Below are 16,502 nucleotides of genomic sequence, written 5' to 3' on the forward strand. Positions count from 1 at the left end.
CTCAGCTCAATCATATCCATGGTCTCACCTATCATTGCTATGCAGATGACAGTCAACTACTTTTCTCCTCCCCCCCTTCTGACACCCAGGTGGCGACATGCATCCCTGCATGCCTGACAGATATCTCAACTTGGCTGTCAGCCCACCACCTCAAGCTCTACCTCGACAAGACGGAACTCAAAGACCTCTCCATCACGGTTGACAACTCCACAGTGTCGCCCTCCCAGAGTGCAAAGAACCTTGGCATGAAACTGGACAACACACTGTCATTCTCTCTTGCAGTATCATGCTCTACAACATCCGTAGAGTACGACCCTACCACACACAGGAAGTGGTGCAGGTTCTAATCCAGGCACTTGTCCTCTACCGTCTGGACTACTGCAACTTGCTGTTGGCTGGGCTCCTCGCTTGTACCATCAAACCCCTGCAACTTATCCAGAATGCTGCAGCCCACCTGCTTTTTAACCTTCCCAAGTTCTGTCATGTCACGCCGCTCCCCCGCACACTCCACTGGCTTCCAGACGAAGTGCGCATCCACTACAAGACCATGGTGCTTACATACGGACAGCAAGAGCACTCCGTTCTGCCAACTCAGGTGTCTTAGCCCTCCCACCCCTACGGGAGGGCAGCTCCTGCTCAGCCCAGTCCAAGCTCTTTTCTGTCCTGGCACCCCAATGGTGTAACCAGCTTCCCCCTAAAGCTAGGACAGCAGAGTCCCTGCCCATCTTCCGAAAACATCTGAAACCCTACCTCTTCAAACCATATCTTAAATAATCCTCCTCGTCACATCAAACCCCGCACCCCAAAGAAAATGATAAATACAGTACCAGTCAAAAGTTTGGACACACCTACTCATTCAAGGGTTTTTCTTAATTTTTACTATTTTCTACAATGTATAATAGTAGTGAAGACATCAAAACTATGAAATAACACATATGGAATCACGTAGTCACCAAAAAAGTGTTAAACAAATCAAAATATATTTTATATTTGAGATTCTTCACTCTTTGCATTCTCTCAATCAGCTTCAATTGGAATACTTTTCAAACAGTCTTGAATGAGTTCCCACATATGCTGAGCACTTGTTGGCTGCTTTTCTTTCACTTTGCGGTCCAACTCATCCCAAACCATCTCAACTGGGTTGAGGTCGGGTTATTGTGGAGGTCAGGTCATCTGATGCAGCACTCCATCACTCTCCTTCTTGGTCAAATAGCCCTTACACAGCCTGGAGGTGTGTTGGGTCATTGTCCTGTTGAAAAACAAATGATAGTCCCACTAAGCGCAAACCAGATGGGATAGCATATCGCTGCAGAATGCTTTGGTAGCCATGCTGGTTAAGTGTGACTTGAATTATAAATAAATCACTGACAGTGTCACCTGCAAAGCATGCCCACACCATTACACCTCCTCCATGCTTCACGGTGGGAACCACACATGCAGAGATCATCCGTTCACCTACTCTGCATCTCACAAAGACATGACGGTTGGAACGAAAAATCTCAAATTTGGACTCATCAGACCAAAGGACAGATTTCCACCAGTCTCATTTCCATTGCTCGTGTTTCTTGGCTAAAGCAAGTATCTTATTATTATTTTTGTCCTTTAGTAGTGGTTTCTTTGAGGCAATTTGACCATGAAGGCATGATTCACGCTGTCTCCTCTGAACAGTTGATGATGAGATGTGTCTGTTACTTGAACTCTGTGAAGCATTTATTTGGACTGCAATTTCTGAGGCTGGTAACTGTAATGAACTTATCCTCTGCTGTAGAGGTAGCTCTGGGTCTTCCTTTCCTGTGATGGTCTTTATGAGAGCCAGATTCATCATAGTGCTTGATGGTCTTTGCGACTACACTTCAAAGTTCTTGAAATTTTACAGATTGACTGACCTTCATGTTTAAAGTAATGATGGACTGTCGTTTCTCTTCGCTTATTTGAGCTGTTCTTGCCATAATATGGACTTGGTCTTTTACCAAATAGGGCTATCTTCTGTATACCACACTACCTTATCACAACACAATTTGGCTCAAATGCATTAAGAAGAAAAGAAATTCCACAAATTCACTTTTAACAAGGCACACCTGTTAATTGAAACACATTCCAGATGAATACCTCATGAAGCTGGTTGAGAGAATGCCAAGAGTGTGCAAAGCTGTCATCAAGGCAAAGGGTGACTACTTTGAAGAATCTCAAATATAAAATACTTTACTTTCTTTCTATGTACTTTCTATGAATGTGATATGTGTTTGTCCCACCTAGCTATCTTAAGATGAATGTAAGTCGTTCTGGATAAGAGCGTCTGCTAAATGACTAAATGTAAATGTAAAACGTACCCTATTTGCTACTTTTTACCAGGGCCCATTTTCTCTACCTCACTGCTTTCTTTGGTTAGACCACTCAATCACTATGGGCTGAACCACCAGGGCTTTGGATGAAAACATGGGCAGCACATGATGCCAAGAGCTCTTTTTATGGTGATAAACCAGCCAGGACACCCGTGATACAAGTCAGTATTCGACGTCCATCCATGTCTGAGGATGTCGGGAGATGACGTGGAAACCGGCCACTAGGGACAACAGTGTTACCTTCAAGTAGGTTTCGTTTTTGCGTTGTGGACGGGGACTTTGGACAGGCGTCAGCATCTACCTTTGATTCCAAAGGTTGCAAATTGTAATCCAGCGATAGAAAGTTGTTTTTGAGATTTATTTTAAGTTGTGGCAAACATTTACCATTCCCTTAACCATTTGGAGTTAATGATTAACCTTCAAGTTAATGCCTAAACTTAACCTTAAATGCTTCGAAATTTGACTTTTGCAACAACTTTGAGAAGCATGGATGAACGTCTAATTCTGATGTGAGACTGTGAGAGCTAGTTGGATAAACACAGCAATAAGTAAAGTGGTACTATCTAAAGAAAGACAGGTTCTGTCCCCAGTGGGGGGTTGTTGCCTGTTCCCCTCTCCAAATAATCTGGAAATCTGCCTGAGCAGCAGAAGATTCTTCCGAAAATCAAGGTATAAATTGGTCTTTCAGGAGCTGGCTGTGGAACAGGAAATGGTACCCTCATGGCGGGCATTCCCTCACACACACACACGAGCATAGACACATACACACAAAGCCTAAACATGGAGCTCTGCCAGCCTGTGCCAGACCTCCACCAAATCACGTCTCACTCTATAGTGCTAGAAAGGATGGAAGTATGGCACTTTCTACCTACGAATGGGATTTGAAACATCATCATCAGTCCATACGAACCAGCCCCTAACCCAATCATAAAGGAAAACAAAAAGCTCAGGATATTGTGTAACAGTTCAGACAACATTTCCACTTTCATAAGTTTAAATATAGCCATAAAACAATATCCAGTTTGGACCAGTAAAACAACCACTGCAATTACAGTACACTCGAGCTATGACACTGATAACGCTCCCAACAGGCCAGTGCCAGACCAGTGATCTGCTGCCTGTGGTTAGTTTGTGTTCCTCTGTTCTCTGCGTGGTGGTTAAGGCTATGTAGTATAATTAGACAGTGGCACTGCCAGGGCTGATCTGAGGCCTGTCATTAGTGACACCCCACCTGCTTTAATCCCCCCCATCTCTCTCTCTCTCTCTCTTTCTCTCTCTCTCTCTCTCTCTTGCTCACACTGCTAAGGATAATGGTGGCTCATGGCTAGCTGCCCAAACCTAATAAGCACCTTGGCATTTCCTCTAAGCCTATATATACCTGAGCAATTAGCATGCTAAACCTAACGCCAAGATAGAGGCAGAGGAAGTCCTTGAGGGAGGGAGGAGGAGAGAAAAAGCGAGAGAGCGATACATTAACGTTTTCTGAGAACAGCCAAGCACATGTTTGCCCAATATAATGATGATTGCTGACAGGGAGGCTGAGGGCCTTTATTGGTGCATGTGGTAATTACAAATTAGCAACCAAATGCTAATTTGAGGGGATAGCATTTGGATGTGCAATTAGCCGCCTCGCTAGCATCCAAACGAAAGGGGACAGCATGTGGGCTGTGGGTTAGCCACGGACGCTAATAAAAATGAACATCATCATCGAGGAGGACTCGAGCGACGGAGTTGTTGTGCTACTGCTACAGTGCTAGCCAGATTGGAATGAACATAAGCGCGCACACACACACACACACACACACACACACACACACACACACACACACACACACACACACACACACACACACACACACACACACACACACACACACACACACACACACACACACACAGACCTTCTAAACCAAAACCACATGCTGAACTCAAGGCTTGATTGCAGTAAGAAAGCTAGGCTAAAAACAGCCTAGCAAGCAACCCAGCCACCTGGTAATGTGAGAGGAGAGAGCGGACCGTGGCTGTTTAAAGCCTGATGGTTATAGGTCCCCGAGTCAGGGTGAACACCGCAGTAAAATCTGTGTCCCAAATGGCTTCCTATTCCCTGCATAGTGGCATACTTTTGACCAGAGCCCGTAGTGCCATTTGGGACGCAAGCTGCAGCAGACAAATGAGAGGGAAACCTGGTACTATACTCCACACCTGCACACTGGCTGGGCCCTATTCAATAGTAATTACTAACCAAGCCTCCAGCATAGGACTAAAATCATACGCACACAGTGCGTTGGCTAACAATCTATTAGTGGATATTGATATGGGGGTATATGCTTTCTGCAACCAAAGTTCTTTCTGTTTGTTTCAGTGAATGAATGCAATATTATGTATACAATATTTGATCTTGCAGGAAATGAGCAATGAGGTTCTTGAATTCTCCAGGAAACTGGTGAAAAGTTTTTTTTACCTAAAACGATGTATTCTTGTATGTGCTGTGTATTGTTATGTATGTGCGTAGTATGTCCACTATGTATGTCCTATGAAGCATAATGTATCCTCTATTTAGTCAATGAATGTTTAGGAAGGGTTGTTGATCCCCTGGCAGACAGACCTGCCTCCATACATCAATAAGATGACTAGCACCTACCTCACTGTCTAGACAACTGACATCTGCAATCACACCTACTGTTACACCCCCAACTCACATTCATATACACACACATACACATCAACCCCCACTTACACTCACACACATGCAACACACATGCATAACATCTGAATGTGTACACATACGCATTCACTCATACACATAACTTCACTATTCACACCCTACCGGCATGGTTTAATTCCTCCCTTCACATCAGCAGCACTCTGACTAAACATGGTACACAGAACACATTTCACGCACACAGAAAACACAGAATACAGATCAGAGAGCACAACTACATCAGCCAACAGGGAAACAACGGAACAGAGAATCCCAGAGAGAGAGAGAGCGAAAGCGAAATCAGAAACCTTCTCTTTTCTTCCTGCCCTTCTATCCGTCTGAGAGGAAAAGAGAATGTATATGTGGAGCTCTACATACCTTGCAGAGTTTCTTTCTTTCTTCTCTGTCTGTATCCCTCCTTCTCTTTGTGTTCTCCTCAGTGAGTCTGAAGTCTTCCTCTTAGTAATCTCCTACAGCGTGGAGAGGCTTGGCTGCAAGTGGGCGGAGGAGAGAGAGAAAGAGAGATAGAGGGAGGGAAGGAGGGAGGGAGGGAAGGAGGGAGAGAGAGAGTCAGTCAGTCGGCACGAAAGCGGGAGAATGGAAAGCTGCAGGGCAGAGGAGAAACATGAAACCACCAGTGGTCCTGAAACAATCATCTCTCCCTCCCTCTCTTTTCCCGTTCCCTCCCTTTTACCCCTCCCTCCCGCTCGCTCACTCTCTCCCCTCTCCTGCTTTCCCCCGCGTTCTACACTTCCTTTTCCCCCTTTCTCTTCCCTCCAACTCTTTATCCGATAATTTATTGTAACTCATGTTTGCCTCTCCCTTACCATCCTCTCTGCCCTTCTTCTCTCCCTCTCTTCTCTCTTCTTCTCTTCTTCTCTCTTCTTCTCTCCCTCTCTTCTCTCTCTTCTTTTCTCCCTCTTCTCTTTCTTCTCTCCCGCTCTTCTCTCTCTTCTTCTCTCCCCCTCTTCTCTCACTTCTTCTCTCCTCCTCTTCTCTCTCTTCTTCTCTCCCCCTCTTCTCTCACTTCTTCTCTCCTCCTCTTCTCTCTCTTCTTCTCTCCCCCTCTTCTCTCACTTCTTCTCTCCTCCTCTCCTCTCCCTTCTTCTCTCCTCTCATTCTCCTTTCCTATCCTTCACATCCCCATCTTTCCTACCTGTCTCTCTTTATTCTTGTCTTTTCCTTTCATCTTCATTACGCCTACCGATCACCTTTCCCTCACCCTCTCCCCCCTCCTTCTCTCCATCTGGCTCTTTCCCTGTCTTTCCCTCGTTTGAAAGCGAACCCCTCCCTTGGTCTGAGGGCGTGGAAAGAGAAAAGGTTATTCTTCCCACAGTTTGACCAAGAACAATTTATAGACTTTAATAGAGCTCTGCACCCTCCCTGGAGCCTGTCAAAATATCACCACCACTGTAGGTTGCTGGTGATTTAAAACCAAATTCCATATTTCACGACCAGAGAGAGAGAGAGTGTGTGTGTGTGTGTGTGTGTGTGTGTGTGTGTGTGTGTGTGTGTGTGTGTGTGTGTGTGTGTGTGTGTGTGTTGTAGTCAGGACTGTAAAACTTGAGGTGTTAAGGTGAGTCAGTGTTAGTTAGAGGAGGCTGGTTCCAGACACAGGTGTGCTGAGGGGAAAGAGAGAGAGAGAGAGAGAGTGTGAGTGAGTGAGTGAGTGAGTGAGTGAGTGAGTGAGTGAGTGAGTGAGTGAGTGAGTGAGTGAGTGAGTGAGTGAGTGAGTGACTGAGTGAGTGAGTGAGTGAGTGAGTGAGTGAGTGAGTGAGTGAGTGAGTGAGTGAGTGAGTGAGTGAGTGAGTGAGAAAATGAGAGAGAGAGAGAGAGAGAGAGAGAGAGAGAGGACAGGAGAGTTGAGGTGAGGTGAGGTGAGGTGAGGTGAGGCAAGCATAACCTTGAGGGGTTATCACTGAGTGAGGTGTGATTAGCATGGTTACCTATAGCTGACACATTCCCATACAGGCAGGCTCACACACCCACACACAGAAAAAGGTACAGTATGAACTTTAACACAAAGTCACACACACATACACACGTGTCTTGTTATGCAATACAAACTCAATCAAGGCTTGTTGGTGTAGAGAGAGAGAGAGAGAGAGAGAGAGAGAGAGAGAGAGAGAGAGAGAGAGAGAGAGAGAGAGAGAGAGAGAGAGAGAGAGAGAGAGAGAGAGAGAGAGAGAGAGAGAGAGAGAGAGAGAGAGATAGAGATAGAGATAGAGATAGCTTGAGTTGTGTTTGTGTTGGACTGGGCTGCTCTTCTGAAGTGATGAGAATTGTTTTCAATAAAATCCAATCTTCATCCAGTTTCACTCGCAGCGAGATGGGACAGTTTCCCAAGATGTGTTTTGTTAGCAGGACACACACATAGACACACACGCACACACACCACGCATGTCATAAAATGGCATAAAAGAGAACAATGTGTCATGTATAACAGTCATTAAAGATGGAACAGAACATGTTCTCACATCACAGTTGTTTTTCACTACATGAAAGCTCTACTGTTGTAGGCCTACTATTTCTATAGTAAATCATCATGTTCTGGGGGTTGTGTGTGTGTGTGTTCTCAGAAATAGCCTCCGTGTGTATCTACTCTCTCTAATCACTGACGGCCAAAAGTCAAACTGACGACCACACAATCTGCTACGTAACAAATATATTTCACACGGCTATGTAGTCACACGCGTGCGGTGAGGCACGACAAACTTCTCTCTGTTGCCGCACAGGCTTATGTTCCCACGTTCCTGTTAACTCTGAGAAACACGCCAAGCTGATAGACGCAACACAACTACGTCACCCACATTGCACGCCTATGCAACATCGTAACCACACAGAGAGAAACGGTGTGACTGTGATCCGCCCCCTTTTCCCTAGCCTGCAGGCCAGTGACCCCGAGAGGCTTACAGTTCAGGGGTTAAGTGATGACAGACCCTTTAATGAAAACACACTGCAGCCGAAAAACAGGACCTAGTGCCCTCACATCACATGCACGTGTGCACGTAAACCGCACATACACACACACACACACGTGTGCGCGTGTCTCACATGCACTCGCACACTTTGTCCATCACACAGAAAAGACACTTTCTGTTGAAATAATTCAGAGGCAGAGAGTTCACGTGTAAATGAAATATCTGAGCTGTCTATAAATGTTTGTCAGTGTAGTAGACATGAGAGTGTTTCATTACTAGATGATGATGTTGTTGAGCAGCTTGGAGCTCCAGCTCGAATACTGTCAATACACAGCTGGAGGCTCTGGTAAGAACACTGTCTCACACCAGTGGTTTCGTACGCACACGCATTCACGCAGGCACGCACAAACGCACATACACGCAAACTGCACATGCAGCAGCCCTGAAGTTAACAAACTCAACATGTTCTTTGATCTGGTTGAACAGGTCTATTGATCCACACTCCCTCTCTCTCTCTCTCTCTCTCTCTCTCTCTCTTCCTTACCCCTCTCTCCCTTCTCTCTCTCTCCTCTGTCTGTCAAAGGTGTGTCAGCAGAATTGCTGCCTCTGTCTTCCCTTCCCCTCCTCTCCTCTCCCCTCCCCTCCCCTCCCCTCCTCCCCTCTTCCTCTGCCTGTCCTACCTGACTGTGGTAGACTCTAGTGAGACTATAAAGGCTCCATTCTTCGCAGGTTGAAGTTTATTGGGATGAGTCTTGTCCTGGAGGCAGCACTGAGCGATTTCCGCTAGATGGGCCAGCTGCAAAGTCAAAAATCAAAAAACTTATGAAAACAAAAATGTGCTTTTTGGTCTTAATTTAAGTTTAGGATTAGGGTTAGCAGTGTGGTTAAGATTAGGGTTAAGAGCTGCCTCCAGAACAAGATTTATGACGGAAAATGCTAACCTGCTAACCTCAGGCTGTGGTTAGACCATAATCACTGCCATCGGGTGTGTCTCAATATTTTATGGTTGTTTACTCCCACTGTGTCCTCTCCTGGTCTGATAGAACTGAACAGGTTACAGCTGGAATCTTTAGTGGTGAAACCGCCGCGTCCGTTTGCAATATTACAACAACAAAGAAGTTACTGCAAACAGCGAACACTGTCTTCTTTCCCTCCGACAACATTGCACGCTCGATAGAACAGCAGGATATGTGCTGCATTTTCTTTCTTTTTTTTTTACCACGTTGCACTACGCTCCTCACCTATGCTCCTTCAACAAAGCAAAAACAATGGCCGCCGGGCAGACAGTGGCGCTGTTTCCCGTAAGGTGGATTCCATCGTGAAATAACAAATCTCAAGATAGCCCCGTGCTTTTACCTATTTAAACATTTCAAATCAACTTACTTGGTGTGTGTATGCGTGCGTGTGCGCGTGCGTGTGTGCGTCAGTATACAGACAAACACACACACATGTTTACATACACACACTCCCATTTCACACATGTGCCACATATTTACACAGTATTATATCATTAACCACACTGTACAGAGGATGGTGTGTTCTGGCCTTGGGCAGAGCTAGGAGCAGTACATCACTTTGAACATGGGGAAGGTTTTCAAAACACACACACACACACACACACACACACACACACACACACACACACACACTGCTGTTTCAGGCGGTGACATACACACAACAAAACACACACTGTCCCTGTCATCAGCAACAGCAAACACGCTGTGTCTGTTATTCAGCACCATGACAGAGCTTAGGCCTCTATCCCCCAGCTATGGAGGAGACTAGGTAGTCTATTCAAACACAAATAAAGTTGTCCTCCAAAGAGAGAGACTCAAAAAATGTGTAAAAATCACCAAACTTTTTTTCGTGCTAAAAGCTTCTACGCTTTTCTCACCTCTGACTCGATGGTTTGGGGTGGAGAGAGGGCTGCGTGGGACAGTTAGCAGAGCTTAAGGAGACACAACACAATTATAGACTCGCACCCTAGTTTTAGGATTAGAAGAAACGCTGAGAGACACGTAGGGTTCTGGGAAGGGAAAGAGTGAAAGAGGACCAATAACAAATTATCTTTATCTTCTTTTATTCATATTTGTTTGATTGTCTGTTTTCAAAGCACTCTTGTTCTCTGTCTTTACGGATGGGTAGATGTGGGCACTGAACAGCAGAAGGATTGCATGACTGGGTGTGAGAGTTATTAGTGTGGTTTAATCCTGATACCTCATGACAAAGACCTGTGCACTATTTTGAGTAGAGCCCTGTAGGTCCTGGTCAAATGTAGTGTACTATATAGAAAATAGGGTGCCATTTGGAATGCAAACAAGGGCAAAGAGAGCTATAAGCCTAGCTAGCAGGCTTCTGATAGGGCGCAGCATATTTCACAACCATACCACCGCACCCTTCCCACAAGACAAGTGATGGCAGAGCCCCAACAACAATCCAAACCTGTGTTTTTACATACCCGTCCATCACTGCAGCTCAAGCACCTTCATTGGAGAGGATGTAAATTGATGTAGAGAGTGTGATAACCTGAGCTAACCCTAGAGTATACTGGGTAGATCAGTCTCAGGTGGTCTGAGACAGTGACTGACCCCAGAGGGAGAGCAGGACGATCCTTTGCTGAGGATTACTACTGCTGCACTACTGCTGTACTACTGCTGTACTACTACTGTACTACTGCTGTACTGTAATAGAGCCACCCCTCTGAGCCGGATTAATCTCTGGGTTTCTTCCTAGGTTACTTTTTTCTGGGGAGTTAGTCCTGGCAGCGGTGCTTTAGCTTCTGCTTGGCTTGCTCTTTGGACTTTACGCCGGGTAACCGTAAAGCACTTTGTGACAACTGCTGATGTAAAAAGGGTCCAGACTCAGATGGAAACTTTTATGATCTCCTGGTTCAAAGTCTAATGCAGGCTATTCTGAAAACATACTTAAGGAAAGGGCTTTTTACACAATACTTTGACGTGTGTGTGTTTGCCAAAAGTGCCACAGAGGGATGTGTATAAATGTACATATTAATGAGCAGGGTGTAGTTACCAAGCAACAGACGCCACCCTGGAGAGACCACACCCGCTGATAGGCATTGTGTTGACACTGCCCTCCCTGGTGTGTGTGTGTGTGTGTGTGTGTGTGTGTGTGTGTGTGTGTGTGTGTGTGTGTGTGTGTGTGTGTGTGTGTGTGTGTGTGTGTGTGTGTGACTGTGCTTGCGTGCGTGCGTGCGTGTGTCCATGTTTATGTCCATATGGGGGTCCAGCTGTCAGGGACAGACGTGTGATGTGCAGGCGTGTGTGTGATTGGGTTATTTTCACTTGCTCCTCTGGGAGTCTCACGAGCCAATCACACAACGCTGACAGCTGAAACCACTCCACACATCTATCTCACCATCTTTCCATCTCACCATCCCTACATCTTTCCATCCCTCCATCTCACCATCCCTACATCTTTCCATCCCTCCATCTCAACATCTTTCCTTCCCTCCATCTCTCCATCTCACCACCTCTCCATCCCCAAAGCTCTCCATCTTAGCAGAGAAACCAGCTCTATGAGACCAGGGGCATTACTAAGTGAGGCAAGCCCATGTCTGATGTGTATTTCTGGATTGACATTAACATAGGGGGACAGATACGGCCTCAAACACTGGGAAGGAAAGGCTAAACTGCCTCCCTGCCATTCTGCCTTTCCCACAACACTGAGGCAGGATGGACTGGATACAACTGGATTAAACAGGAGGCTTAAAGAGAGTGAGGGAAAGAGAGAGATGGAGAGAGAGGGACAAGGGAGAGTGAAAGAGAGAAGGGAAAGAAAGAGCGGGCCTGAGAGGAGATGGGAGAGGAAGAGAGATGAACACATGGAAAGGGGAAGAGAACGGAATAGGGAAAGAAATAGAGATGTGGATGGAGAGAGAGAGGGAGGAAAAACATAAGAGAAAGAAGAGAGTGAGACAGATAGTGGGGGAGGTGAAAGAGAGTATCTAGCACGGCAGGAGAGAGGGTGAGACAGGACAGGGCGGTCCTCTGGCGGTTATTTCGTGCTGACCCTAGCGACGCAGCAGAGAAAGCTCTTCTGGGAAGATGTTTGGCAGCACCGTCATGTCCTGAGAGACACACTGCTAACAGTTCCCATCCTATTAATAGTGCTGTTGCCCTCTCCCTCTATCACTCGCTCTTTCCTTCTCTCTCCCTCTCTCACGTTCCTCTCTCTTTCTCTCTGGCTCTCTCTCTATCCATCTCCCTTTCTCTGTCTCTCTCTTGCTCTCTCCTCCTCCGTCTATCTTTCTCTGTATGCCTCTCTCCCAATGTATTACTCTTTTTATCCCTCTGTTCCCTACTCAGTATCTATGAAACCCTCTCCCTTTTCCCTCTATTCTCTAGTCCTCTTTTCTCTCTCCATCTCTTAGCCTCACTGGGTGCTGTAGGGTAATGAGAGATGCCATGACAACCCCGCAATCCCCTCAAGAAACTACACTTCCCAATCCTCACCCCCCTCCAGAACTACACAGCACTGCAGGATATTTTCTCGAGACTCCAAAACGCACACACACAGCCACAGGGCCACCATTCTTCAGTCATGACTTTCAACTTTAATTCTGTCGCCTCATTAGAGTTAAAGGGTTAGCATTTGCAGGCTTGATTAGCATCCAGTCAGAAGGATCCCTGCCTCCCAGTCAGCCAGACCCTTAGTCCTCCGTCATGGCAGCTCCTCTGAAGCGATTACTGCACTAGGCACGCAATCACAGTATGCCAGCAAGGGAGAGAGAAGGAGAGAGAGAGATTGGGAGAGAAAGATGGATTAAGGGCATGGTTCCACTCATAGATATAAAACCAGGAATATGGTTCTACTCACCCCCCCCCCCCCCCCTATACCCAGTGTATGCTACTGTCACATAAGGACTAAGTCCCTCAAAGGCTGCTGACTGACTGGCCCCAAACTTTACACACATGTTATTACATAGACATTACACAGTCTTACTTTCTGCCTAGTAACAAGAAGAGGAGAGGACAGTATAGAGTGAAAAGGAAGATAGAAGGGACTGAGCAGGTGTGGAAGTAGAGCAGAGGATTCAGGCAGGATGAGAGGGGGATGATTAAATGTTATTGCCAAGTCGGCGGTGCTGTTTTTCTCTCCCTTCGATCGCCATCTCTCCCTTTCTTTCTCTCCTCCGCCAGCCATGATCTGCCCAACGATGCCTCTCTACCAGATGAAGTCAATGCATTTTAATGCACGCTTTGACAGTCACAAAACCGCGACCGGTGTGAGGGCCGCCACCGACCAAGAGGACTAGGTGATCTCTTCTTTCCAAGACCGACCATGAGTAAGGTCTTTAATCAGGTCAACCCTCGCACGGCACCCCCAACGGTATTCCAGGGCGCATTCTCAGAGCATGCGCAGAACAGCTGGGAGGCATGTTCATAGTCATTTTCAACCTCTCCTTGTCCCAGTCTGTAATTCCCACATGATTTTAAGATGACCACCATCATTCCTGTTCCCAGTAACTCTAAGGCTTCATGCCACATTATAAACTGGGGGGGTTCGAGTCCTGAATGTTGATTGGCTGACGGCCGTGGTAAATCAGACCGTATAGCACAGGTATGACAAAACATTTATTTTTACTTCTCTAATTACATCGGTTAACCAGTTTATAATAGCAATAAGGCACCTTGGGGGTTTTTGGTACATGGCCGATATAACTTCGCGTTGTGTCTTGCCTAAGAACAGCCCTTTGCCATGATATATTGGACGTATATCACACCCCCTCGGGCCTTATTGATTAAATGACTACCGCCCTGTAGCACTCACATCTGTAATCATGAAGTGCTTTGAGAGGCTGGTTACAGCACACATCAACTCCATCATCCCAGACACCTTAGACCTACTTCACTTTGCATACGGCCCCAACAGATCCATAGATGACGCAATCTCAATTACACTCCACACTGCCCTCACCCACCTAGATAAGAGGAATACCTATGTGAGAATGCTGTTCATTGACTGCAGCTCAGCGTTCAACACCATAGTCCCCTCCAAGCTCGTCACCAAGCTTAGGACCCTAGGACTGACAGTGCTGAGCGATTAGTGCTTTTTTGAAGACTAGATTTTTGATTTTGGTTTCTATTATCTGTTATTTGTTTTAACATTAAATGCGCTATGCATAATGTGGGTTGAATGCTGTAACAACACAGAAGAAAACAATTATTAAAAGTCCCATGATGGTAGTGACTGCCCAAGTACTGCTTATCACTTACTAACCATCAGTTATTCACATAACTTGACTTTAATAAAATATTTCAGTTGCTGTGTATATTACATTTGCTTTACTATTTAATAAGTCATCATCTCATCTCTATAGAGCTGCTTCTTATGCTGTCTGACAAAATGACTATTTTAGTGGTTCTTCAATGTAAATAAGACATACTTTTATGACTGCTGAATACCAATACCTCGCGAAGCAACTGCTCTCTATGAATCCCCTCTTGATCGCTCATTATTTTTTCTCTAATGTAGCAGTCATAAAATAAACACAGACTGGACAAGTAGCCGCCCAATGGATTATGGTCATTGTAGTTAATGATCATGTTTTCTGCACTAAACTATGTAGAACATTGGACTGTTGGAAACTACAACATCGCACAGTTCGGGCATGATCTGATTTGTTGGTAGGACTTTACCTGACACCCAGTATCATAACACGTTATGACATGGTCGCTGGGTGTCAAGTAAAGTGTTATCGATTTATCTCTAGAGAAATGCAGCGCAATATGAGCATTGAGCTCACAGAAGAAATGAAATGGAATGCAAATAATTTAACGACGTCGGTCAATTAGCTGTTTAAAAAACAAAAAATAACCAACATTTCGGTTAATCGCTCAGCACTAAGGACTGAACACCTCCCTCTGCAACTGGATCCTGGACTTCCTAATGGGTCGACCCCAGGTGGTGATGGTATGTAACATCACCTCTGCCACGCTGACCCTCAACACGTGGGGACCCACAGGGGTGTGTGCTTAGTCCCATCCTGTACTCCCTGTTCCCCCACGTCTGCGTGGCCATGCATGACTCCAACACCATCATCAAGTTTGCTGAAGATGCAACGGTGGTAGGCCTGATCACCTGCGATGATGAGGATGTCAGTGGCCTGGCAGTGTGGTGCCGGAACAACCTCTCCCTCAACATCAGGAAGACCAAGGAGCTGATTGTGGACTCCATTTCTGCTCCTTGGCAGAAATGGAGCAGGTCAAGAGCTCCAAGTTCCTCGGTTTTCAAATCACTAAGGACTTAAAATGGTCCACACATGCGCACACAGTTATGAAGCCGACGCGACAGGAGGTTGAAAAGGTTTGCCATGGGCCTTCAAATCCTCAAAAAGTGCTACAGATATACCAGTGAGAGCGTCTTGATTGGCTGCATCACTGCTGGGTATGGCAATAGCACTGTCCTCGATTGCATGGCGCCACAGAGGGTGGTGCGAACAGCCCAGTACATCACTAGGGCCGAGCTCCCTGCCATCCAGGACTTCTATATCAGGCGGTGTGAAAGGAAGGCCCGGAAAATCATTAAAGACTCCAGCTACCCAAGCCATAGACTGTTCTCTCTGCTTCCGCATGGCAAGCGGTACCGGTGCATCAAGTCTGACACAACAGGCTCCTGAACAGATTCTATCTCCAAACCATAATACTGCTAAATAGCCAACTATATAGTTAACAAAATGGCTGAGTTTACCATTGTATTTTATTTTTGCACTGTCTATGCACACTCACAGGGCCCTACTCTCTTTCCCCTCAGCACACCTGTGTCTGGAACCAGCTTCCTCTAACTAACACTGACTCACCTTAACACCTCAAGTTTTACAGTCCTGACTACAACACACACACACACACACACACACACACACACAAACACACACTCCATCATTTGCTCACACACACAAAATATGCACATACCTACGCTGCTACTACTCTGTTAATCATACACTATATCCTGATGACCAGGCACCTTAGCCCTATACATATCTACCTCTATCAATCCAGTGTCCCTGCACAGTGTAAATACAGTACTGGAACTGACCCTGTTTATAGTTTACTTACTTTGTCGTATTCTTTTTATTTCTTATTCTTATTTTTGATGTGTTTTTGTTCTACCTTATGTCATTTTCAGTATTACATTGTTATTGAATACTGCATTGTTGGGTTTAGACGTTGCAAGAAAGGCATTTCACTGTACTTGTGCATGCGATATTAAAACTTGAAACTACTGATCAAGTGTCAGTAGGCTGGGTATCACTGCTTCACTCTCTAAGCAAGCAGGTGTGTGTGTGTGTGTGTGTGTGTGTGTGTGTGTGTGTGTGTGTGTTTGTGTAGAAGGAAGGGAAGGGAAGGGAACTGAAGGGAAGGGAAGGGAAGGGAACTGAAGGGAAGGGAAGGGAAGGGAAGGGAAGGGAAGGGAAGGGAAGGGAAGGGAAGGGAAGGGAAGGGAAGGGAAGGGAAGGGAAGGGAAGGGAAGGGAAGGGAAGGGTGGGATTAGTTCCTAGCTGACACTGTTGAACAAACA

General features: G+C 45.9%; 1 long non-coding RNA gene across 1 annotated transcript; it reads right to left on the reverse strand.

Annotated features, from left to right (window-relative positions):
• Window positions 1-1,199: 1,199 nt before the first annotated feature.
• On the reverse strand, window positions 1,200-10,772 carry LOC123725520 (uncharacterized). The gene is made up of 3 exons (XR_006758022.1): window positions 10,423-10,772; window positions 5,422-5,534; window positions 1,200-1,249 (listed from the first exon to the last, which is right to left on the reverse strand). It is a non-coding gene; the product is annotated as an uncharacterized lncRNA (long non-coding RNA).
• Between the last annotated feature and the right edge of the window lie 5,730 nt (window positions 10,773-16,502).

The sequence above is a fragment of the Salmo salar genome, chromosome ssa12 (assembly GCF_905237065.1).
Source record: "Salmo salar chromosome ssa12, Ssal_v3.1, whole genome shotgun sequence".
Taxonomy (NCBI): Eukaryota; Metazoa; Chordata; class Actinopteri; order Salmoniformes; family Salmonidae; genus Salmo; species Salmo salar.